The following is a 26,364-nucleotide window of genomic DNA, read 5'->3' as shown; positions in this document are numbered from 1 at the left end:
AGTTCCTGTGTATCATTGACAAAACCCCATGAGCTGCCTGGCTACATTGCTTGGAGCTTCATATCTGACTGCACAATTACCTCCAGGTTTTTATTATTTGCCACTATCCTAAGGGCAGTACCACACAGCTGGTATGTTAATTTGTGATTACTGCTATCCATATGTAGTACTTTGCATTTGTCAATTTCAAACTTCAACTACCATTTCTCAGCCCATCGACCCAATTTTCCTAGATCTTGTAGTAGTTTACCATGATCACCCTTTCAAATTTTGTATCATCTGTAAACTTAGATATTCAGCCTGATATACCTTCATCAATATCATTAATAAATATTGAAAACAACAATGGGCCCAGCACTGAGCCCTGGAGGACTCCATTAATAACATCAGTCCCTGAACAACAGCACACATTGATAATCGTGCACTCACTCTTCCACTCAACTATTCCTTTATCCACAGCGTAACTTGCCCTTAATGCCACATTTCTCCAGTTTGTACAGCAGCCTTTTATGTGTAAGTTTCAATTTTCCTGACTATCCAAGTATCTATCTATATATAGAATATTTTGGAAAATAGTGCTTTTCCACGTGCACGCTTTGCTTTCCGCAAGGTGGAGGTAACTGCTATTGCGTCATACTACAACAAAGTGATTGACAGGTCTGTCTCAAAGACCATACCCAGGCACATCACTCTCAAGCTGCATATACCACAGGGAGGAGTCATTACCTGAGAGCATTTAGTAGTGTTATGAAGTCACACAATGTTGACAGTTCGGCTGTTGTTAATTGTGGAGTTTAATTTTAGAATTCTACGTCTCAAGACAACGATTCAATTTTTTCAAAAGTTTCTTCAGCTATTAGTAATGTTGTTAATAATGGCAGTAATAGAAAAGAGAAAGATCGTATCAGTAAAGGTGAGAAGAAAACAAAGGATATTGAAGAGTATGAAGCAGCACTTAAATCCTGATATCGAAGAAAACAAATCAATTATAATAAGTTAAAGGCTTCAAGTAAAAAAGGAAAGATACAAAAAGAGCAAAAAAAATGAATCACAAATTGTTGATAGCTCTACTGAAACTCCACTTGTTGATAAAGTGGTAAGACAAATGATCAAATAAAGATTCCTGAAAATATTCGCAGTTCAGGAAATTTAATTCATGACGTTTTTGAAAGTATCGAAATTCCTTTGGAAGAAAAGTTTCATTTAGCCGCAACAAATAATACTGTTCACTGAATGAAAAAATTTTATCTGAAATTAAGATTCCAGGAGAATTGAAAATAGTTTATCCATCAGACCAAATTATTCCAGATAGTTGTAATGCTGAAGAATACAACTTTTAAAGGTAAATGCAATTGTTATAGTTTTAAGAAATTTAGATATAAAAAATGAAATTTGCAATGGTATAAGACTGTGTAATGGAAATGAGGAAGAAATGTTTGGTTTGTGAACATGTCACAGGCGACAGCTAGATCGAAAGCATATACATGGATTCATGTGTATTCAAACGAAGGGGATAATTTCATTTTTCAACAGTTTCCTGTGAAATTGGCTTTTAGTATGACAATAAACAAGAGCCAAGGTCGAACATTATCTAAGATTAGTATTGACTTATCATCATGTTTTTCGCATGGACAATTGTGCATTGCTTTAAGTTAGAGTGAAGGCAGCTAAAAATCTTTGTATTAATGGAAAACAAAAAAAATGGACAAGAAATGTTGTTTATAATCAAATATATAAATTATGGTTTTGTTATTAATTTGTTTTTAGATAATAAAATAATATATAATTTTTTATGCATCTTTTGGTTATTAGAAGGGGATGTGGGGGGTTCCTCCCACTAAAAAATTAAAATATAAAAACATAATTCAGGTTCATCTGACACAAGTCAGAGGGTCGCAAACTGACCTTCTGACTTGTATTATATAAAATTATTTTTTGTAACCAGTTCCTTTGTTAATGCATTATGGTATCCAATCATATTGGCCAGAAAAGATGGCCTATCACATAATCCATGCTGTGACTGAAGTGTAACTGCACTCTGGTCTAGATGCGTCTGCATTTCTTCTTTGACCAGTGAGTCTATTTTTCCTAGAATAGAACTAACAGGTCTGTAATTATTCATGTCACTTTTTGATCCCCATTTGTGAATTCCAGTATGATTAACTTGACAAATATGTTGTTAGTTTACCCAAACCAGAACTTTAAAAACTTTCTGCAGATCATACATACATATTCCACCTGCTGTATATCATATTGCTTCATGTGTTTAAGCTTGATTTACCAATGCCACAGAAAACTATATGATAATAAAATACCATTTTGCATTTTAATCTATTAATGCACTAAAAATGGTTTGGCACATTCAAATTATTAAATTATTTATTGCTGTTTTAGTGTAATAAATGAAGCAGTTCTGGGTTTTCTTCCTGCACATCAAACAACTGTTTACCAAATGGCAAATTCCAGAAAATGTGGTCAGTGATTGAGCAAAATTAAAGAGTATTTTTTATTGAGGGGCCCTTCTGTATCTATTCATTTACCTATCTATCAGGAAATGCTCATCTTTTGTTTCTGTATACACTCTTCCAAAATTAGATAAGTCACATAGTATCTATTAGATTTTTACTAGATGGTAGATGACTCATCAACTAGTGCAGTACAGTAGGGCCTCGATTAACACGATTAATTCGTCCCGCGAGCGCATCGCGCAAAATGGAAACGCCTTAATCGAATATAATAACCAATAGGAAAAATTATAATTGGTCCTTGACCTTCTGGAATGTCCATAAAAAATTTCAAAAATACCTTTTAAATAACTTTTTAACTGTATACAATGTAAAAGATAATGAAAATAATTATGGAATTAAATGTTTATTGCATAAAACAGCGGTTCCCAAACTGCGCTCCGCAGAATATTTTAAATTTTTGAGGGAAACACAGCTATACTCGACATCTGTCAGGCACCGCATGGAACTACTAGCTCGAGATAGTTCACAGTTTCAAAATTTCTTATTAAGTTGTTTGAACCTAACAACTAAGCGGAACTGTTAGGTATTTCTTTTGGTCTGAGTGTGCCTTGAAAAAATTACTGAGACACTAAGAGTGCCGTGAACCGAGAAAGTTTGGGAACCTCTGACATAAAATACACAATGAAGAAATGACTGTTGCGGAAATATTTGAACAGTGTTGACTTTTTCTTTTCATCAATCAATTTCCGATAGCCGACAACAATCTTCTCTGGGCTCTGGCGAAATAAATATCGCAGAGAACCTCAAACCTTTTGTTTGAGGTATCTATGCGATACAAAAGATTTCATCTAATTCTTTTACCGTTATCTGCTTCGCGGTAACATTTTCATCTGGCTCATTTGAAAATTTGAATTTTTATGCAAGTGTGCATTGACTTTATTAGCAGGAGACAAACAAGTAACACGTCTTCTTCCGATGGAACACACAGAGGCGGGCAGCAGGCAAACGTTTGTTTATTGACCGTACTGCTCGCGGTAAGCTTAACGCGTGATTCAAATCTTTTTCAACTATCGCATAAAAAAAAAAAAAGATCGCGTTAACTGGAAATTTGCATCATGTAAAGTGAAAAGTGGTATAATTTTTCAAATAGCGTTAACTGAAATTTGCGTTAATCGAACTCGCGTTATGCGAGACCTTCCTGTACTACCACTGTGCTTATAGGCGGCTTACTAATTCCATGAAAAACTATATTGTGATAAAATACAACTTTGCGAAGCATGTTTAGTTTCTAGAGAGAGTTTCTGGCATTTTCCTTCCCCCTCCCCCCATATTTCACTCATCCCATGCACAGTAATAAGTAGTATAAGTTTTGAAACTTTTGTATTTGGGATTTTCATAAAAAAAAAAAGAAAAAAAAGATGCCTAAACAGTTAAGGCCATATCTGTAATAAGTATGGATTATTTATTTATTGCAGATTATATTGGCCTGAAACAGGAGATACTGTTATTTAGAGAAAATTAGTTGGGAAAGGTATGTAAGAGAATGGCCTCTCCTTAAAAAACAAAAACAAAAAAAGTGATTATCAGATATCATGTGAATTAAGGAAAGTACAGATATTTACGATAGAATATCTCATTAGAGTATTGCTGTGCTTGATGATGAAAATCATGCGTGTCATATGATCTTGGTTTATTCTCAGTATAAGTGGGTTTTTTACTTGTGTTGTGAATTGCCAAGGATAAGATTTCATTGATTACTTCTGAAAGCACTAAATAATTGAATACCGTTTTATTATTGTGGTGAATTTTGTAATTTTGATATTGCTTAGCCTAGACTTTTGGTAAAGTTAGCTTTATATTTAGCTTTTAGATATACATGTATATATTACAGATATTTATTATAGAATATCTCATTGGAGTATTGTTATGCTTGATGATGAAAATCATGCGCGTCATATGATCTTGGTTTATTCTCAGTATAAGTGGGTTTTTTACTTGTGTTGTGAATTACCAAGGATAGGATTTCATTGATTATTTCTGAAAGCACTGAATAATTGAATACCGTTTTATTATTGTGGTGAATTTTGTAATTTTGATATTGCTTAGCCTAGACTTTTGGTAAAGTTAGCTTTATATTTAGCCTTTAGATATATAGTAAAAATTCAGAAGTACATAAAAAAATGTATTGTGTTTTAAATGGTTATAGATACACCGTGAAATAAAGAGATGGTGGGTATATATATTTCAAACTGTTATTAAAAGTGTAAGTTGCTCACAGATGTATACAGTAAACCCTCGATTTAATGGGCTCCGATATAACGGATTTCGGATTTAACAGACCAGACAAATAATAATACAGTAATGTACATATTAATCTCGACCATATTATTTTTTTTATATTATACAAAATTTCTTTTTTTTTTCTTTTCTTTATCATATTTTTATAATCAAATTCAGGAAATTTTTTTTTCTTTTTTTTTCTTTCTTTCTTTCTTTCTTTCTGAAAACGTGTTCAAATAGCTGTTTTCCCAGATAACAGTAAGAGCAGGTGGTGACTTATGAGCCGAACGTGACTCGGGACACTAAACTGCTGGTCTACCGACTCGCTTTGTTTCGGTCTCAGTCTGCCTCAAGTTATTGTGATTTAAAATGGCATCAAGTGATAGAGGAGTTAAAAGAAAGTGTGTGAACTTAAATGTGGCACAGAAATTAGAGCTAATTGAAAAATTAGAACAAGACATCTCAATAGCACGTTTGTGAAATTTACTGCATGAAAAAACAAACTCTTTCTGATATCCTTACCAAAGGCCAAATTGGAACATTTCTTTAAAATACAGTGTTGATAGCTCTAAATGTGGTTCTACAGAGGGGAGTAGAAAACACATGAAATTTGTGCAAGATAAAAACTTAGAAGAAGCTGTGTATAAGTGTTATGTTCAGCAGAGATCTAGTGGTGTTAATGTACGAAGTTTTGAGTTGAAATCTGCATGTGAAACTCTTGGAAAATACATGGGACTTAATCTTAAGGCAAGTGATGGGTGGCTGTGGCGTTTCAGAAAAAGGCATGGCATTTTAACAAGAAAACCTGTGGTGAATCTAAGTGCAGACACTTTCACAAGTTGAGCCATTTAGAAAATTTATAAATGAACTTATTAAATCTGAGGGCCTTATTTTATCACAGGTATATAATGCCGATGAAACTGGCCTGTTCTATCGTGTTGTTCCTGAAAATATGCTGGTCTACAAACATGAACATGGCACTCCAGGTTGCAAGTTAAGTAAGGAGCGAATTTCTGCTTTACTTTGTGAATGCTGATGGCTTGCATCACCTGAAACCCATGGTGGTAGGGAAATCAAAGAAACCATGCACTCTTAAAGACATTATGAATCAAGTTGCCTGTTATTTACACCAGCTCAAAGGATGCATGGTTTACTTCAGAGATTTTTTTCTGATTGGTTCTTCAACCATTTTGTCCCTGATGTTGAGATGCTTCCAACAGATGTTCTGAAAATTTTCCCCAATAATGTAAAGGAATTGTTGCTTCTTGACAATGCCCCTGCTCATCCTAGTGCTGAGAAGTTAGTAAGGGATGGCAGAATTAAATGTCTTTTTTTTTTTGGCTCCTAACACAACTTCACAGCACATTTTGAAGAAAAGTATATCGCATCACAAATTAAGTTGGCCAACCCTGCTTTATATAAAAGAATAATCACTCCTTGTTCCTGCTGGCAAAATTCCTGTACATCATTAAAATCCACAAGATGTTCTAGCAACTTGTCTGCACTGCTCAGAGAACTTAATCAGACTGTACAGTTACTTCTAGAAATTGTTTGTTTTCTACCAACTTTTGTCTAATGACACCGAATTAGTATGTTATTCTAGGATTATTGCTGCCCATATGCCAGCAATTTAACATTTATCAATGTTAAACTTCATTTGCCACTTCTCAGTCCATATGTCTAATTTCACTAGGTCTTTCAGTGGCATGCCTTGATTTCTAACCATTAACCACCCTGCTGACATTTATCATTTGTTAACTTAGACCAGTGTTTCTCAAACTGTGTTACACGGAACAGTAGTGTTCTGTGAGATGTGAACAAGTGTTCCGCGAAAAATCGTGATTAATAATTTAAAATAAAATATAAATTTTGCATAGTGTACACCACTTTTGTATCATTATAATATTTAACATAATTTTTTTTCTGTTATTAATATGCTGGCATAAACTAATAATCAAATAGGCTTTGCATAGAGATGCAAAGTATGCGTAGAGGTAATGACATCTATGAAAAAGTAGCAATGTGATGATCTAGTATGCGATTAAAGGAGATGCGGTTGAAGGAGAGGAGGAAGTGAACCAATATCATAAGGTGCCTCCGTAGCCAGGTGGGAAGGAGCAGCAGTGCGTAGCACACGCTTCTTGATTAGACCGGGGTTCGAGCCCATCACCACCAAATACAGAGGATGCAGAAAGGTCAGGGAATGACCACCGCATATCCCGGAGCAATATGGCCTTAGTTGCTAATGCTCCTAAAAACCAAATAACAAACAAACCAATATCATAAATAAACTCACTTCCTTGTACAATTTTTTTTTTTTTTTTTTGATAATTATTAGTATTTTGAAATATGTGACCATGGATTTGTGGTTCAAAAAAGGAACTTTAAAAGAAGAAGAAAAGTACTTATAGTAGTGCAATTGTGGTCGATGAAAACGAACACAATATTGCACACTTCAAAGTGAGGATGAACAATCACAGCCTTTTGTTCCCCAAAAATCCAAAGTGAAAAGCAGGAACCAACTAATAAAAGACCAAAATGAAAGTATGATTGCAGTTATTTGAATTTTGGCTTTACATGTGTTGGAAATAAAGATGCACAGTGCATCTTATGTAATAAAATATTAGCAACAGTTCTTTGGCTCCCGTTAAACTTCTGTTTCATAAGTGTTCCGTGAATATGTTGTGAGATAGTGTTCAGTGACTAAAAAATTTTGGGAAACGCTGACTTAGACAATAAGCTTGATATGATTTCATCGGTATCATTAATAAGTACTAAAACCAGTACTGAACTGTGAGGGACTCCACTAATAACCTTAGTCCAAGAAGAGCATTGCCCATTATAATATTCGCTGATGCTATCGAGGCAGTGTTAGGTGGGTTCGAAAACTGATAGCTTGGGATTAATAGTTTAATCCCAAGGATTAATAGTTTAACAGTAGCCGTAATTATGAGAGCTTCCTTGGACTCAGGGGAAATACCCATGGACTGGAGATGTGCAAATGTGACCCCAATTCACAAAGGAGGATCAAAGGGTGACACAAGTAATTATAGACCTGTTAGTTTAACTTCTGTTCCTGGAAAATTAATGGAGGCACTGGTTAAAGAAGCACTGCAGGATCATCTAGACAAGACTTCAGTTATAGCTCAGACACAGCATAGTTTTGTTAAGGGAAAGTCTTGCCTGATCAATTTGATTGGATACTGTGATGCAGGGAATAACTTTGATATTATATACTTGGATCTTAGAAAGGCTTTTGATACTGTTGCACATGGAAGACTGCCACACAAATTAGAGCAGTGTGGCATTGGAGGCAAATTCCTGTTATGGATAAAGGGGTGGTTGAGGGGGAGAAGACAGTGGTAATCAATGGACACTGCTCATCGTGGACTAATGTTATTAGTGGAGTCCCTCAGGGTTCAGTATTGGGTCCATTATTGTTTTTTGTATTTATAAATGATATTGATGATGGTATATCCAGCTTAATGTCCAAGTTTGCAGACGATACAAAGGCTGGCAGGGTTGTCAAGGACACTACTGACTCTATGCTACTGCAACAGGATCTGGAAAGGTTGAGCAGATGGGCTGAGAGGTGGCAAATGAAGTTTAACATTGACAAATGTAAAGTACTACATATGGGAAACAGCAACCCCAGAGCAACGTATCAACTCTGTGGTACTACACTGACAGTGGTAGAGAATGAAAGGGACCTGGGGGTGGTTGTGCAGGCAGATATGAAGTTTTCTGAGCAGTGCAGACGGGCTGCAAGAATAGCTCATGGTGTATTGTCGATGATATATAGGAATTTTTCTAGCATGGATAAGGAGGTGATTATTCCCTTGTATAAGGCAATGGTCAGGCCATACCTAGAGTACTGTATACAGGTCTGGAGGCCTCATTTCAAGAAGGATGTAGAGATGCTGGAACGAGTACAGAGAAGGGCAACAAGATTAGTGAATGGAACAAAGGGGTGCTTTTACGAAGAAAGGTTTAAGTTTCGCAAATTAAAGTCTCTGGAGACTAGGTACCAGCGAGGTGATCTGATAGAGGTGTATAAAGTTATATATGAAGGTATGTCAGGCTTAATGTCGAAGTTTGCAGATGATACAAAGGTTGGCAGGGTTGTTAATGACAGTAATGGCAGTGTGCTACTGCAACAGGATCTAGACAGTTTGGGCAGATGGGCTAAGAAGTGGCAACTGAAGTTTAACCTTGACAAATGCAAAGTACTGCATATGTGTAGAAGTAACCCCAGAGAAACGTACCAACTGTGTGCTACTACACTTAAGGTGGTAGAAAATGAAAAAGACCTAGGTGTAATTGTGCAGGCAGATATGAAGTTTTCTGAGCAATGCAGACAGGTTGCCAGGGCATGTCATGGGGTTTTGTCAATGATATATAGGAATTTTGCTAGCAGGGAAAAGGAGGTGATTTTCCCTCTGTATAAGGCAATGGTCAGGCCATGCCTTGAGTACTGCATGCAGGTCTGGAGGCCTCATTTTAGGAAGGATGTAGATTTACTTGAGCGTGTACAGAGAAGGGCAACAAGATTGGTGAGGGGAATGAAGGGATCCTCTTACCAAGAGAGGCTTAAGTTCTGCAAATTGCAGTGGCTGGAGACTAGGCACCCGCACGGTGATCTGATTGAGGTGTATAAGGCCTTGAATGGGTTGAGCACGCTGAATTCTGATGGGATCCTTCCACTTGTTCAGATTACGAACCTAAGGGGGCATAAATTCAGATTAAGAAAAGAAAGATGTAGAATAGATGTGTGGAAATTTGCCTTTAGCCAGCGGGTGGTTAATTGCTGGAACAAACTTCCATCTGTCGTTGTGGAAGTTGATAGGTTGAATAAATTTAAGGAAGAACTGGACAGGCGTATTTGGAGGGAATGGTGTGCTTTTTTTTTTTTTTTTGGCTGATGCTGCATAAGCTCATACACATGCTTTCTTGCATCACATGCCACTACTACTATAATCATTTTCTGTCTTCTGTTAATCAACCATCGTTTTAACCATACCAGTAACTTGCCTGAGTGCTACAAGGCTCCAATTTGTACAGCAGTATTTTTGTGGAACAGTGTCGAAAGCTTTACTGAAAACTAAGTGTATGATGTTAAAATTATTTTTTGCATATTTCACAGGATATCTGTATCTATTTATGTCCTTATGAAAGTATCTAGTAGCCATGTGATGATTTTTAATCCTGGTGTAATGTTTTTTTATAAAATAAAATTAATTAAAAATTATATTATTTCTTATGATCCCTATAAGCAGGTAATGATCTATATCCAGATTTTGTTACAGCACACAAGTACTTGAAATGCATTTAGAAGTTCTAAATTTAGTTTGCATTAAATTATAAATGTTCACATCCCCTCCCCCCCCTCTGTGTGTGTGTGTTACTTATAAGGGGTTGGTGGCAATTTTGTTTCTAGATCGAAATGAAAGCAAACCCGTCATTTGGAACACCCATACATTTTTGTAAGTTTAACTGTAAATACACCTAATTTTGTTTTTACACGATAGATACGTTCCTGAAAAATACGTGTAAAAAAAATTCGTGTAAAAAAAGACATTGTATTTATGGAAGAAAAGGCGATTGGTTCCGGATCTAAATAATCAGTAAAAATAATTAAAAAAAAACACATAAAAATATTCGTTTTAAGCTTATTATTTTATTTCAACAAAATACACATGTAATAATATGTAATGAAAATGTATTAAAGTAAATTTGTATGCATATGAAATGAAAAAAAATTCTTCAAGAAAAAAAAAAAAATCTGTTTTACACATAAGATTTTATTCATTTTCACTTGCTGATAATAAACGGCGCATACGTTTGCGTACGACTGGAATATCACTAGAAATGTTGTGGACATGGTCTTCTTCCTCTATTATGAAATTCTTTCTGTGATCTCTTGAGCAAAATCAGCACGAGTCTCCACTGGTGCTGATGTTTCACCGTTTTTTACAAACAAATTCAGTTATTAATCGTTGTGTTCGTGTTTTGGTTAGGCCGTTATATAATTCTTTGTAAGAGGCTGTCAACAACTTCAGTTCACGTTGAAACTTCCCAGCGCGTTCTTCATTAGGGTCATGTTTGACAAAATGATTACCTAATTTTCTGGCCAGTTCCAGACCTTCTTTTATTAAATCTGCATTTAGAACAGGATCATTTTCTTCATTATCACTACGTTCCTTGGAATAAGGAGTCCCAAGGACAACCTCTAATATTTCACCTTCGCTTAGGGCTTTGTCGGTTAACAATTCATCAATATCTTCAAACGATAGCTCATCGAATCCTTCTCCACCAATTTTGTGTGCCATTGTAATGATGATCGGATCTTTGCTTTTTACACATTGTGGCCAAACCTCTTTCCAACACGCATTTAAAGTTGCTGGTTTTAATTCAGTTAACGCTAATCCAACTTGATTGATACAATCCATAATTGAGAATTTCTTCCACACATTAATGACTGTTAGTGTTTCATCATTCAGTTTGTCCAAAACGTGTTGGAATGTTCGTTTTACGTAGTATGTTTTAATTGTCGCAATTATACCTTGGTCTAGCGGTTGTATCAAAGATGTAGTATTAGGTGGCAGAAATAAAATTTGTACGTTTGGGTGTTCCAAGACAGGATGGCCAGGTGCATTGTCAAGAAATCAGAAGAACTTTAAATTCGAGACCTTTCAAATTCATATAACATCTGACTTCTGGGGCGAAACATTTGTTGAACCATTCTGTAAAGATAGCAGTGGTCACCCAGGCCTTCTTGTTTGACATCCAGTGAACAGGCAGTTTATTGATATCTACACCTTTCACTGAACGTGGGTTTAGGGCTCGATTTACCAGCAGCGGTTTCAACATACGATCTCTTGAAGCGTTGGAGGAAAATAACACGGTCACACGATCCTTAGCTACCTTAAAACCACCAGCCGTTTTCTGCGATTTGGCTACATACGTTTTGTTCGTCATTCGTTTCCAGAAGAAACCAGTTTCATCTGCATTCCACACTTGATCAGGAGTGTATCCTCCATCTTCAATAATTTTTGCAAGTTCCTGTGGGAATACTTTAGTGGCCGATTCATCTGCAGATGCAGTTTCACCTTTAATTTTTATATTAGAAGAGCATTCCTTTTAAGAAACCCTATCATCCAACCTGTACTCGCAGAAAATTCAAACTTTCTGTTTAACTGAGATGAAGTGCTTGGCTCCTTTTCTTTAATCTGTCTGTAAATTCTTAGTGCTGTTTGCTTGATGGCATTTCCATCTACTGGTACTCTTTTTTGTGACTGATCTTCTATCCATATTACCAGAGCCTTTTCCATTTTTTCCTTGACAATATCTCTTGTATACGATGATGAATTAACACTTACTTTTGTTCCAGAACATACCGACTTCCTAATTGCAGCTTCATTTTTCTTAATAGTTCTTACGGTAGCTTCATGTACACCAAAATGCTTTCCTACAGACGTAGCCCCATGTCCAGTTGCAAGACGATCTAAAATTTGAATTTTAAGTTCCAAAGAAATCGCTTTCCTTTTCATTTTGGTAATAGGCGAATTATTCGACATTATATAAGGGCTACCGAAAAATATCTCAGTTATAATTAATAAAAAAAGTATGAAAAATTTGTAAACTTACAATTTATTGACTATAGGCAAAATTAATAAATTTATATGTGCACAAATTTCACTAAAGATTCTTTCACTTTGAAATAGAGTTACTACTAAATGTCTTTCGAAGATACAATGCACGAATACCGTAGATGTGCACCAAATTCAATAAAAACGTTGATGATTCATAGATACCTAGACGTACACATTGGTAAACAAAAGCACGCATTTCAAAACGCACACACTAGCTAATCTATCACACTAATAAATAGCTGATAATCACACTAATCTATTGGTGCGTGTAATATAGAAATGATACTAATATGCCAAAATAAAAAAAAATTTTCTTAGAATTTAGGCAAAAAAAATTCATAGAAATCGTGTTAAATCAAAATGACTCGCGTAAAAAGAGAATGAAATATTTATTTTGAATTCGTGTTAAATCAAATTCGTGTAAAAAAAGTTTGTGCAAAAACAGAATTAGGTGTACCAGATTTCTATGCAGTAATCACTTAGAACAAGAGAAACTGTAAATGCAACTAATTTCAAATCAGTGTCGCTATTGGCCTCTTAGAAGCTTTTGTACCTTTCAGATGTATGCACAAATGGCTTTTCAATTAGTTTAATAATAAACTATAAATCCAAGTTCTCACTTAAATGTATATTACAGCCCTTTTACATGGAAGTTCCATGCTATGCCATTCCACTTTAAGTGTGTAGGAAAGAGTGGCTCCTTAATGAGTGGCACCACTGTCAGCCATTGTTTCCTATTACACCTCAGGCACAGTTGTTGGAAGTTGACAGTGTGAAAAGGCTGTTAGGTTGATAACTTTATTTTATAAATATTTTTGCAAAATATAAATGTATATGTAAATATAACTCCCTATATTTGTTTTAATGCCTCATTGGATTATCTCTACAGAAGGAGAAACAGGTAATTTTTTCCCCCATGTTCTGTGGAGAAAGTCAATTCAATTTTTGTATGTTTTTAAAAGTTCATAAATTTTTCCTTAATTCTTCAAAATTTTTATTAACATAAATTTGAAAATGAAGAAGTTTAATGTATCTACTTGGGTGGTCTGGGATTAGTCCCATCTGTCTTGGAGATGTATGTGAAATAATGACGTGCTTCCAAGTACAAACATTAAGCTTTTTATTTCATTTAGTACTAAGTAAATGTTTTCTAATATTTTCTGCTCTCTGCACTTCACTTTTAGATTTTTAAGGGTAGAATGGTTATGTCTGTCCTAACTGTATTTTTTAACTCTAGGTAGCATAAATTCTAAACTGACTTGTTAATCATAAGAAATTGAATACGTCATATGTTAGTACATTAGCATCATTTCTATACACAGTTAAACCAACTGAAGTTGTTCAGTGGGTTCATTGCATAACGTCTCATATTGTGAAATCCTTCAAGTTGCTTACCTCATTATACCTCAAATAAGTAATGCTTCCCCAATAGAGAAGACTTGTTATATTCTCGGTGGGCACCACCCACATTGGCATTTCAGGACTGTATGGTACCTCATCGGCAAGTGGATAGGTATTCCAATGGTATAACAGCTGACAACCCAGTTGTGAATTAATTTGACAATATGAGTGATACCATGTGGAGTGGTAGATGCTTATAGGATTTATGGCTAAAAAGCTTCAGGGTGCAGGAAGAGTTTACTGTCATAAGCTAGTGCATTAGCATAATTTCTATATGCAGTAAACCAACTGAAATAGTGCAGTGGCATCATTATATAACATCTCATAGGCAACTTGCGAAAACCTTCACATTGAGTTGCTATCTCATTACACCTCAAATAAGTAACTTACATGATAGTAAACTCTTCTTGGAATCTGAGGCTTTGTAGCCCTTGAACCAATATGTATGAAAATGGATACATTAAATCAGAAATATATAAAAATATGAAGTTCTCTATTCTGCAGTGTATAAGAATGTCATTTACAATGCATAACATCATATTTATGGCAGAAAGAATAGAAGTAAAATGCAGCCTAAAATTGTGTGTATTCGGAGGAAGTATCTGAAATATCTGTTTTGAGATAAGGACTTAGTGGTCGCCGGAGCCATGATTTGGAGTAATAGGAGTTTATTTGTTTAATGGTACACAACTTTGTCTTATACCAGCATTATTATTACTGCCCCTCTTTCCACTCCCCTACTTTCATGTTGCTTCATTGTGTTATACACTGCCCTGATTGTTACTTCAAGAGTTAGTACGATGGAACATTTTATGTATGCAGAGCTGACTGATATGCACCTTGTTTGTGGTAGAGCTGATTGCAATGGGAGATCTGCTAGATGACGCTGTGAAGTGATGTATCCGTTACGACGGCATCCTCATCACAGCATACTAACAACTATGATAGGCTGGTCCATTCCATGTTCCTATGTACGATACTGGTCATCCACAGCACATTCGAACATCTCATTTGGAAGAAATGAATCTGCATACATTTGCTGACATTACCTCTACAAGTACTTGCCGTGTTGGATGTGCCTTAGACATAAGTCAATTAACTGTTTGGAGGATTGTACATGAGCAACAGTTGCACCCTTACCATCCTCAGAAGGTGCAAGCACTTCTACCGGAAGATTTTCCACACAGAATTGAGTTTGCAAATTGGTTTCTTCAGCACTGTGCAGTAGACCTGAAGCTTCCAGCTTATGCATTGCACACAGACGAAAGCAGTCTTCACAAAAGAGGGAATGTTCAATAGCCAAAACAGCCACATCTGGGATGAGGAAAACCCACATGCAGCCCTGTGTCGGTCCTATCAGAATACATTTGCTGTTAACATCTGGGCAGGTATCGTACATGACTATGTGATAGGACCTTACATGCTTCCCTGCAGATTGAATGGTATTGTGTACAGAGTTTTTCTTGAAGAAGTCCTTCCCGAGCTGCTAGAGTTTGTGCCTCTGGCGATCCGAAGGTGTATGTGGTTTCAGCATGGAGTGCCACCACACTTTGCCGCAGATGTTAGGAATCCCTCCATGAAAGGTTTGGGCACCAGTGGATCAGTCATGGCGGTCCTGTCGCATGGCCAGTAAGATCCTGACCAAATACACCTGGACTTTTTTTATAGGGCCATGTCAAAAGTTTGGTGTACAAGACTCCTGTTCAAACTGAGCAGAGATGGACCTTATTGCTTGTATTATCGCAGCCTGCGAGGAGATGCACACACCCCTGGGATGCTAGAGCGAGTAAGTCAGTCGATGGTGCGGGGCTGTAAACTTTGTCGCGATCTTCACAGTCGACATTTTGAACAACTACTGTAAAGCAGAGGAAGTTAGTGGTCGTTTAGGCACCTCAGATCACAATTTGGTGATTCTCTTCTCCAATGGAGCCTTTATCTCATGGCTGTTCCCAACCTCTTGTTATTTGGCATTACAGGAAAAAAATGGGATGACCCGCAAGATTTCTTTTCCTTGGTCTGATTACTGTTTCAAAACTTCTGGTGTGAACATTTGTTCAGATCGTGTCAGTGAAATTGTTCTTGTAGGAAGGGAATCCTTCATTCCACACTCGACTTTAAAAGCTCGTCTTTTATCTAAACCTTGGTTTTCCAATAAATGTGCTAAGGCTGTTCAAGAGAAGAAAGCTGTTCAAAAATAAGCCAATTATGTTGCATATCATAATTGTCTTGTTTCCAATTCTCCAGTTTCATTTTCTGCCTACACCAAAGCTTGCAACAATTGTAAAACCATTGGACACCAATGGAGCAGTCAGAATCAGTCCAAACTTGATTTTGAACAGTTTAAGAGTAGAAAACTTGCTTCTTTCCCTAGTAGAAAACTTGCTTCTTTCCCTAATGGTAGCCGAGCATTCTGGTCTGTTGCCAAAGCTATTGGCTGCAACTTTTGCCCATCTCTGCTCCCACCTCTGTCTAAACCAGATGGTTCTATTGACACTTCAGCCAAGGAAAAAGCTGACCTGCTAACATCCCATTTTTCTTCTAACTCGTGTATTAATGATCTTGGTAAAACACCTCACACCATTCCCAACACGTTCCATTTAATGCCTCCTGGGGCATTGAATCGAGCATCAAAAGGATGTCAGAAAAGAGCATCAAAGGATGAAGTTAAGAAAGCTTGAGGTCCTGATGTGGTATTTCTCCACCTGTTCTCAAAATCTGTGCACCCCAACTTACTCCTGTTCTTTGCTGCCTTTTTGCACTTTCTTATTCCAAAGGTATTTTTCCTTCTGCTTGGAAATTTGCTCATATCCAGCCAGTTCCTAAAAAGGGTGACATCCCTCCCATCCAGTTATCATCCCATAGCAATTACCTCTTCTCTGTCTAAAGTAATGGAGAAATCAATTAACCAACTCTTAAACTACCTAGAAACCTTCCATCTGATCAATGATCGCCAGTATGGATTCCGCCAGTGTCGATCCACTAGTGATATTCTGGCTTATGTTACCCATTTATGGACAAATTCAATGGAAAAGTTTGTTGAAACACAAGCAGTTGCTCTTGACATCTTATGGTTTGCTAACTGTGTTTGTAATTGGTTATCCAGTTTTCTCTTTAACTGCTCACTTAGGGTGATGGTAGATGGCTCTCTGTCTTCTAACTTCTCCACTAATGCTGGTGTCTCCCAAGGTTCAGTCCTTTCCCCCACTCTTTTCCTCTTGTATATTAATGACCTTCTTCCATTGACCAGAAATCCTATCCATAGTTTTGCCAATGATAGCACATTGCATTCCACTTTCTGGTTTGAGAAACCTTGCCCTGCTCAATCAGCTTCAACTTCTCGAATATCCACTACCAATTCCTTAAATGCCAATCTCCCCATTGGAGATCGGCATTAAAAACAACTTTAGTTTATTTCAATCCTTTTAAAACTCAGTCCTGTCTTATATCTCACAAAAAGGATTCTTCTGCTCCTATGCTTATCTTTGGCAACACTCCAATTTCTAGGCAAGTTGATATATCTCTTTTGGAGATTACCCTGACTTGTAATCTCTCTTGGCACAAGCACATTACAAATATTGCTTCCTCTGCATCTAAAAAAACTTTGTTTTCTCTTTCGTTCTTGGTGTTACTTTTCCTCCAAACAGCTGTTCGCTCTGTACAAATCACAAATCTGCTCTACCATGGAAAAATATTCCCACACCTGGGGGCAGTGCCCCCAAAACCTCTCAGACTTCTGGATTCCATTCAGAAGACAGTTAGGTTAATTAATGACTTGTCTCTAACAGAGTCTCTCCACTCTGTCTCACAGACATACAATTTTGCTTCATGCCTTTTCTGCAGATACTTCTTTGGGCACTGTTCTTCTGAATTGGCTTTTATAATTACCGCTCTCTTCAAAACAGTCTGAACATGTGCTGCCACCAGCCAACATCCATTTACTGTCCAACTTCAAACTCACAGTACCCAGTTTTCATCTTCTTCGTTTATTCATTCAACTGCCGTTTTCTGGATCAACCTTCCTTCATACGTATTTCCTGAAAATTTCAGTCTACAGAAGTTCAGGTCTAATGTCAACAAATATCTTCTTTCATCTCTCAACCTCCAACCCATGCACTGTACTAAGTACTATAGTTTTTAATACCTCTCGTTTGGGATTTTCATTAAAAAAAAAAAGCATGTTTATTGTAATAATTAAATGCACCATAATGTAATCATCTTGTCTTATTGACTTGTATACAGCCCAGCACACTTTGTCCGATTATGTAGTAAGGAGGCTTCACCGCCCATGGGTTCCCTATCTCAAAACATTCAGATTCTTCCTCTGATCACCCCCCTTTCCTTAAAGTTTGTCGGTAGAGTTCGGAATCACCCTGTGTATTTATTTTTGCATATAATTTCTATCAAATTTCTTGCATTACCGTATTTACTTTATTTCTTACTAGGAGGTTCTGCCCCTGCTTTCTCTGCTTGTCGCCCATTATTTGTTTCGTGTTCCACAAAACAGCCAATGTAACAAATACACTGAGTGAACGGAAATCGTGGGATACCTGCCTAGTAATGCTAAGCCCACCTTTCACCTGGATAAGGGCAATCACAAGGCAAGTCCACTAGTTCACAAAAGCATTCCACAGGTACCGTATTTCCCCGTGTATAAGACACACCTTTTTTCGAAAAATTTGGGGTCTAAAAACTGGGTGCGTCTTATACAGTGGTTGTAGATTTTTTTTTTTACTTGCATTTTGCGCTTGTTGTCTTTGTGCTCATTGTTTCGCACTTGTTACCTGTATATTAGGTTACGTTTTGCCACGTTCTGCCCAGAAATGTTCGGAAAAGATTTTCGTACAGTGCTGAATTCAAGTTAAAAGTGATCCAGTTTGCAAAAGTGAATGGAAATCGTGCTGCTGAATGTAAGTTTGGTCCTCCTCCAACTGAGAAAACAATCAGAGACTGGCTACGGGAAGAAGGCCGTTAGAGGCAAGGCAGAAAAATGGCCTGAGTTAGAGAGGGAATTGAATATATGGATTGAGGAGCAAAGGGCAATTGGAATTCCTGTGTCCACAAAGATGGTTCAGCATGATGCAAGAAGAATTGCTGATGAAAAAGAAGTTACTGATTTCAAAGGAGGACACAATTGGTGCTTCAGGTTCATGAAATGGAATGGACTAAGCATGCGTACACACACCAGATTTGTCCAAAAGATGCCTGAAAGCTATGAGCAGAAGGTCCTTGAATTTCATCGTTTTGTCATTCAGTGTCAGAAGACATCAGTTTGAGTTGGGACAGATTGCAAATATGGACGAAGTCCCCCTTCAATTTGATGTCCCAAGTAACAGAACTGTTGATAAGAAGGGGGTGAAAACTAACTGTGAAGACAAGTGGACATGAAAAGAGCCATTATACAGTTGTTCTAGCTTGTTGTGCCGACGGAACCAAGCTGCCTCCTATGCTGATTTTCAAACGCAAAACAATGCCAAAAGAAGACATTCCTCGAGGAGTGATTGTCCACATTCATGGCAAGGGTTGGATGGATCAGAATGGGATGAAGATCTGGTTTGAGAAAGTTTGGAGCAGGAGACCAGGTGGGCTCTTATGCAAACCTGCCCTATTGGTGCTTGATCAGTTCAGGGTACACATAACAAAAAATACAAAGAAGATTGCTGCAGGGCAAAAAACAAACCTTGCAGTCATACCCGGAGGCTTGACATCCTAGCTCCAACCACTGGATGTCAGCATTAACAAACCCTTCAAAGCTGCCATGAGGGACAAATGGAACCAATGGATGAAGTCTTCCGGGGACAATTTGACACCAGCAGGAAGAGTGAAGAAACCAACTATAGGAGAAGTTTGTACCTGGGTGAAAAGATCCTGGGATAATATCAAGATTGAGATCGTTGTCAAGTCATTTAAGAAGTGTGGCATTTCAAATGCCATAGATGGAACTGAGGACGAGGCAATATATGAAGACAGTGATTCGTCATCAGACACAGATGAGGACAAGCTAATGGATGGGAGTTTTGATAGTGATGAGTTGTAGGAATTTTATGAATAAAACTTGAGTTCAATAACTTTATGTAATATATATATATATGTATATATATATTTTTTTTTTTTTTCAAATTTCAGGCCCCAAAATTAAGGTGCATCTTATACATGGGGAAATACGGTATTTCCATCCATTCTTGGTGCACTGCTGTCCATAATTCCATTGCATTCCTTGGTGGAGAATCCAAAACTTGAACGGATATTTCCTCAGCATCTCAAAGATGCTCCACAGAGTTCATGTCTGAACGGGAAGGCCATTCCATTGTGGTAAAATCTGCAGAATGCACTTCAAACCATGTTCTAGTTACCACAGCTCTGTGGGTGCACAATGACCACGAAGGGATGCAGATGGTCTGCAAGGATGGACATTAACCTGGACCATTCAGAGATGCATCTAGATGTACCAGAAGTCCCAATGTGTTTCAGTTGAACACATCCCAGATCAGTACTCACCGTACACCTGCCTGAACAGTTCCTTGTTGTCATGATGGGTGCATAACTTCATGCGGTTTCTTTCTGCCAGATACGCACCCTCCTGTCTGTTTGAAATAACTGGAAACTACTCATCAGACCAGGAGACCCATCTCCAATCATCCAGGATCCAGTGCCGATGTTCTTTTGCCCAGTTGAAGTGTAGTCCTGTGTCATGCTGTTAGCAGTGGGATTATGGTGGGTGGGCTGCTCCCATAACCTGTTGCAGCTAATGATCGCCTGATGATCTTGGCAGAGACATTTCTGGCACCCCCCTTGTTGAGGTTGGTGGTCATTTGTGCCACTGTCGCTCTCCGGTTGTCTGAAACAATGCGCGACAGACTTCGCCAGCCCCATCCATTCACCACAGGCGCCTCCATAGTCAGGTGGGCAGGAGCAGCAGTGCATAGCACATGCTTCTTGATTAGAAGCATGTGCTATGCACTTCTTGAAAAACCAAATAACAACAACATCCATTCACCACCTTTCTCCGCCGACAGCATTTTCCACGATGAGATGTTATTCCAGAGATGGCGTATTCCCAATACCATCTTGATACTGTTGAATGGGGATAGTGCAATTTTTCTATCACATCCGTGATAGTGACCCATTTGAAACAAACCACCCACTATCATCTGTCTTTCAAAGTCAGTTAACTCACGACATTTATCCATACTAACATCAAATTACCATCTACATGAATGCAGTGTACCTATATACCTGCCAAGCAGTGGGTTTGTCCACTTGTGAGAGGGGTGACAGCATTGCCCAGGAACCAGGTATCCCATGAATTCTGTCGTTTAAGTGTATATTTGGAACCTTGATGAATGACTTACTGCAAGTTTTGTATTTATTAGGAGTCTATGAAATAATAATTAAAAGATAAATTGAAAAATAAAACTACACGTTGACTTATTTCTTATTTGGGTACACTGGGTATGTTGCTGAAAACTGTTGGAAATCATTTGTCTTTGCAAGATGTTTGGCATATGTAATTTGAATTTTGGTTCTGGCCATAATTCTGCATTGAGTCACATAGCTGAATGGTCCCAGAGATCAGTCTTATTCTGATTTATGTGAGGATCACCATGATTGAATGTTTCCTCCCTGACACTTGTTGATGGTCATAGTGAAAGCCAACTGTACAGGAAAATGTTTTCTGTTAAGAAACGTGGCTGCCCTTTCTATTGAGTAATGCTGTTTAATATCATCAAACAATTATCCAGTTCCTGACAACTAAGATTGAGCAGGAAGCAGTAATTTAGTTTGAACTTTATGAACAGCCAACAGGGCTTTGTTACAGAAAATAAAATTATGCAAACACTTGTGGGGGAGATTAAAATGGAAACAACAAATACTTCTGAATGTTTGATAGATTCATAACCGATAATTCCTTGCCTCTGTTTTGTATGTATAGACTTGCTCAGAAAAGAATCTGATAAACAATTGGTAAATTCGATCTGTCCTGCGGTTCTCCTGTTGTGTGATTGGATTAGAATAGGGAGACAGTTACATTATTGTGATTTGCAATTGTCAGCAACCCATAAGCTCCCTGTTATTAGCTCATGTCACTGAAACCACACCCATGCTACAGTGATAGTTACTAATTCACTAAGAAAATGAAAAATATCGATACATTCTCCAATATTTATATACAGGATCAGATATGTCATTTGTACTATTTCATAAAATAAATACACGTTCCCCCCCCCACACACACATCCCATCCCCAGCCAATACAAATACATGGTTTATATCTCAGAATATTAAAAGCAAAATATTTTTTCTGCACAAACATTTGGCAGGTAGCTGGGCAAGTGAATGACATCCATTTCTTGGATGTCATTCTTTTTTCTGAGAAGTGAGTGCTCTTTTGCACTGTATCAGAATTATTGTACGTGCATCTATTGTTTTCAGAATATGGGACTGGGAAATTTCCACATGATGGCAAGCCATAGCATTGGTGAGGCCTGGAAAGTGAGCTACCCAGTGCAATTGAAGATATCGCCATGTGGCAACCGCAGCCGGGATTGAATACAGATGATGTAGAGGTGGTGCTAACCTCCCTTGATTGAGTAGTCCCTTACTGCTGATGTCTTGGAGAAAGCAAATCCTAGCCTACTCCAGTAAGAGTTTTTACTATTGGTCATTGAAGAGGTACTTTTCATTACACAGTTAGTAAATGAATTTTTTTTTTTTTTTTTTTTTTTTTCGAGAAGCATGACTGACTTTTTATTTATTATTTTAATGATATAGATGAACTTTGCATAATTAGTGGAGAAAAAAGCCAGGTGGTCCTACCTGGATTCATATTTTAATGTAGTGACCACCTAAGTATTATTATTTCTAAGGTATATTTTAACAAAATATGTATACAGTATATATAACTTTTCGTTAAGTATTTATTTCTTGTTTTGTTAATAGAAGATATAGTAATATTTTACATTTCACACAGAAATAGCTTTTGCAAGAGGGAAAAGAGCCCCATTGAATGTGGATCTTTGTTGAATGCAGATTTGTCACAAATACTTCCTCTTTGTTGAGTTGAGGTTATCAGTAACAATAGTAACAGACAAGAAATCATTTTATAATTCAAACAAAACAGATAGTACAAAGAATGCTTATTCTCATCTAACTTTCATTAGGAGTTGTGTTAACTGCCCACTTGGGCAGTTAACACAACTCCTAATGAAAGTTAGATGAGAATAAGCATATAGCTCCAAGGAGAATAACAATACTGTTTACTCAGAGAAAGTTGAAAACAAAAATATTAACACAAATGATGATTTGAAGTCTTTCAGACCTTTCTCACATGTTATTTCAAGGGTATTTCAAGAGAAGTACCCTTACAGAAATATTTTTTCATTGGTTATCACTGGGCAATCAGACGAAGATTTATTATATTAAATAATTTCTATAGGTGGGCCAAGGTCATTCACTAGCTGTTGTGCTATGTGTTTAGAAATGTATATAAAACATGACCTTGTTGAATTTAATTCTTAAAAGAGGAAAATTTGAACCAGTCACGTGAAAGGTAACTAATGGGAAGCATAAGATTCACTAAAACTTTTTTCCTTTCAGTACATGTATGTCTTCTCACTTAAATCTGACAAATAATTTGAAACATGTTGTAATGCAAATTCAATTATCACAAAGTTATGCAGCTTTTATACAGAATTAATGCAATAAAAAATTAACTAAAAAATAACTTATTTGTGGGAATATATAACAATTAATGTATAACATTTAATATAAGGTATGGTATGATGCAGTGCTGTGGTCCGTGGACTGGCACCGATCTGCAAACTGTTTGTTACTGGTCCACGATGATTCTTCCATTACTGGTCCTCGGTGATTGTATTTTACAAAAGTACCGGTCTGCAAATGATTGGAAATAAAAGGAACTGACCCCTCACCACAGATAGTTTGAGAAGCACTAGTATAATGTACACATCCTGTAATGTGAATAATGTAATGTAACATGACAGGTATTCATAGGTAAGTATATTACATGAACATAATTAAGACCCCATGTTTTACATGCGAAATATGGGGTTTTATGTTCATTGTTTTAATGGAATTTAATTTGATTTGTGTTTGTTAATGTCTCCTTATATATAAAGAGCAAAAATATGGAAGAGTGCAGTCAAAATTACTGTTTTTGCACCAGCTTCACTAATTAACATCATTAAAAATACTGAAACATTGGCATACAAACCCAACGAATTGTATCTTACAGATAGATCACATAGTATTGGTTGTTTTCTGCCCCATTCAGTGATATACACTGGTGTTCAAAGAAAGTGGTATCACCTAGGAATTTCACATTTCTAGGAATTTCACATTCCTTTTTCGCGATGGTATTTACATTAATGACTAGCATTACAAATAGAAATATATAAACAAAAGATATTAATAGTTAAGGGAAAGCTAAGTAATATTTGACAGGTGCTCTCAAAATATTCAAAATGAGCATTTGCAACCTTTATACAACAGTTTTGATAAACACAACAATTATGACTGAATTGCTATCAGAAGCCCTCAATTTGCTTCAGAATGGAAAACAAAATGAAAAGTTGAACAAAATTTAAAGTAAAACAAAATTAAATGGAAAACAAAATGAAAAGTTCACCAGGTGGAAAATAATATTTAGTTGAACCACCTCTGGCCCAGATGACAGCAGCACACCATCAAGGCATTGACAAGATCAATTTCTGAAGATAATCAACTGATAGTTTGTGGTTCCAAACATGAATTATGGCTTCCTGAAGTTCACAAAGGGTCTTTGGTTTCTTTCTGGCAACTGCAATTCCATGCAATGGCAACATTCTCTATAGGATTCAGGTCTGACCTGTTTCCTGGCCAGCTAAGAGTTGTAATGGACCATTTTTTTCACCTGTAATAAATGTAAACACATTACTGTCAAAAATCTAGTGCAGAAATAAGTAATAAAGCTAAAGTAACTACAAAAGTGCTTGCTTACACTTTTTGTCCAATGACAAAGAGCAGAATCATTGTGAATGATGCAGTTAATTGGCAGGTTGAAATGGTCTCTAATGGTTGGCAGCAATTTGCCTTCCAATATAGCCAGGTATCCACTCACGGAACCTTTTATAAACTGCAGGTGATCTACTCCACCCGGGATACAAAATACACTCCCCCCCCCAATATCATTTGGCTGGTAAGGAATTTCACTGTAGACACCATACAGTCTAGATGGTGTCTACAGTCTCCCATCAGAGTCATGCAGGTTGAATTTCTTCTCATCCGAGAAAATCACTGCTCAGGGGGTCCATTTGACATGCTCCTTACACCAAATTAATTGGGCTTTTTCATTTTTTGTGTGAGCAGGGCCTTTTTAGGATTGACAGGCTACAAGTCCATTTTTGAAGAGGCATCTTCTGACTGTTACTGTACTTGCTACCACTCGTATGTTCTTCCCATTCTCTTCTCAGCTCAGACAAAGAAGCCTTACAGTTTTTAAGGCATAAGCGCTTCAAAACATGGTCCTGTTTTGGTGTAGAGACTTGTTTGTGTCCAGTTCCTTTTTTCGTACCAAGAGAACCAGTATTCTTGAGTTTGGAAAGAAATCTCACTGTCAACTGATTACAAGACACTCTATAAGCAATATGACGGGAAGAACACCCTTCCTCACGTAGAGCAACAATAGCACCCTTTCTTCGTGGCGTCAATTGCACGTAATTCGCCATCCTGACACAAGCAAGGAATGACTGCAACTCTTGCAGAGCGTGCTTATATAGTTGAAAGTAACAGCCGATGCAATGTTACGTCATCACCTACCCGGGTCAATCTTATCTGATGCAGTCTGTAATATCCAGATTTTCGTAATATAATGACAGTTGTAATTGTCGTTATTCGGAAGACAATTACAATTTTAATGGCTGATGCACTTTCTTTGAACACCAGTGTACATGACAAGTTAATTTAGCAAATATACTGGAAACAACAGATTTTGCTATTGGAACTAGCAGGCATTACAAGGGGCATCTGGTAAGTTTTTTTTTTGCCTGAGTATGTAGGATTTATTTGAGAAGTCTGGTAACATTTTACTTTTCAACATAGTCCCCTTTTGGAGTCAATGCACTTTTTTTCCACTGCTACTGCAGTGGATTGATTTCAGCTGCAAAGAAAGTTTTCTTTGGCATTCTTAAAATGTTTGGCACAGTGTAGAATGATAAATTTGCATAATGATGATATATTCATCATTGACAAGTTGTTGTTTTGATGTATCAAAAGAAAGTAGTGATGTGTGGAAATTCAGAATATGAGAATTCATACTAGCAATCTTTATATGGCAACAGTAATATCCACAGAATCACAGGTTTCATGTGCATCATTAAATGTTCATCAGTGTACCACCTAACATCTCATTTTCCACCAGTGGTACATGTGCACCACACTTTGAGAAAGCCTTTTTTTTTTTTTTTAACATTCTGTATAACAAGGGTGTAAATTCCACTATATTGTTATTGACGGACACCTTTGGAGCATTCTCAGAATTTTTGTGCTCTTGATGTCGTTTGGTATCT

The 26,364-nt window shown here is 37.0% G+C and overlaps 1 protein-coding gene and 2 non-coding genes across 3 annotated transcripts in view; all 3 read left to right on the top strand.

The window, feature by feature from the left end:
- Nucleotides 1–26,364, top strand: part of RpL18A (ribosomal protein L18A) — a 74,423-nt gene that overhangs the window by 19,021 nt on the left and 29,038 nt on the right. The gene's annotated exons all lie outside the window — the stretch shown is intronic.
- Nucleotides 4,120–4,236, top strand: LOC150086750 (small nucleolar RNA SNORD10). Its single transcript, XR_016546905.1, has one exon. It is a non-coding gene; the product is annotated as a small nucleolar RNA SNORD10 (small nucleolar RNA).
- On the top strand, nt 4,397–4,513 carry LOC150086749 (small nucleolar RNA SNORD10). The gene has a single exon (XR_016546906.1). It is a non-coding gene; the product is annotated as a small nucleolar RNA SNORD10 (small nucleolar RNA).

The sequence above is a fragment of the Mastigoproctus giganteus genome, chromosome 4 (genome assembly GCF_048544385.1).
Source record: "Mastigoproctus giganteus isolate SK-2022 chromosome 4, ASM4854438v1, whole genome shotgun sequence".
In the NCBI taxonomy this organism is placed as follows: domain Eukaryota; kingdom Metazoa; phylum Arthropoda; class Arachnida; order Uropygi; family Thelyphonidae; genus Mastigoproctus; species Mastigoproctus giganteus.
This window is presented reverse-complemented; position numbering and strand designations above follow the sequence as displayed.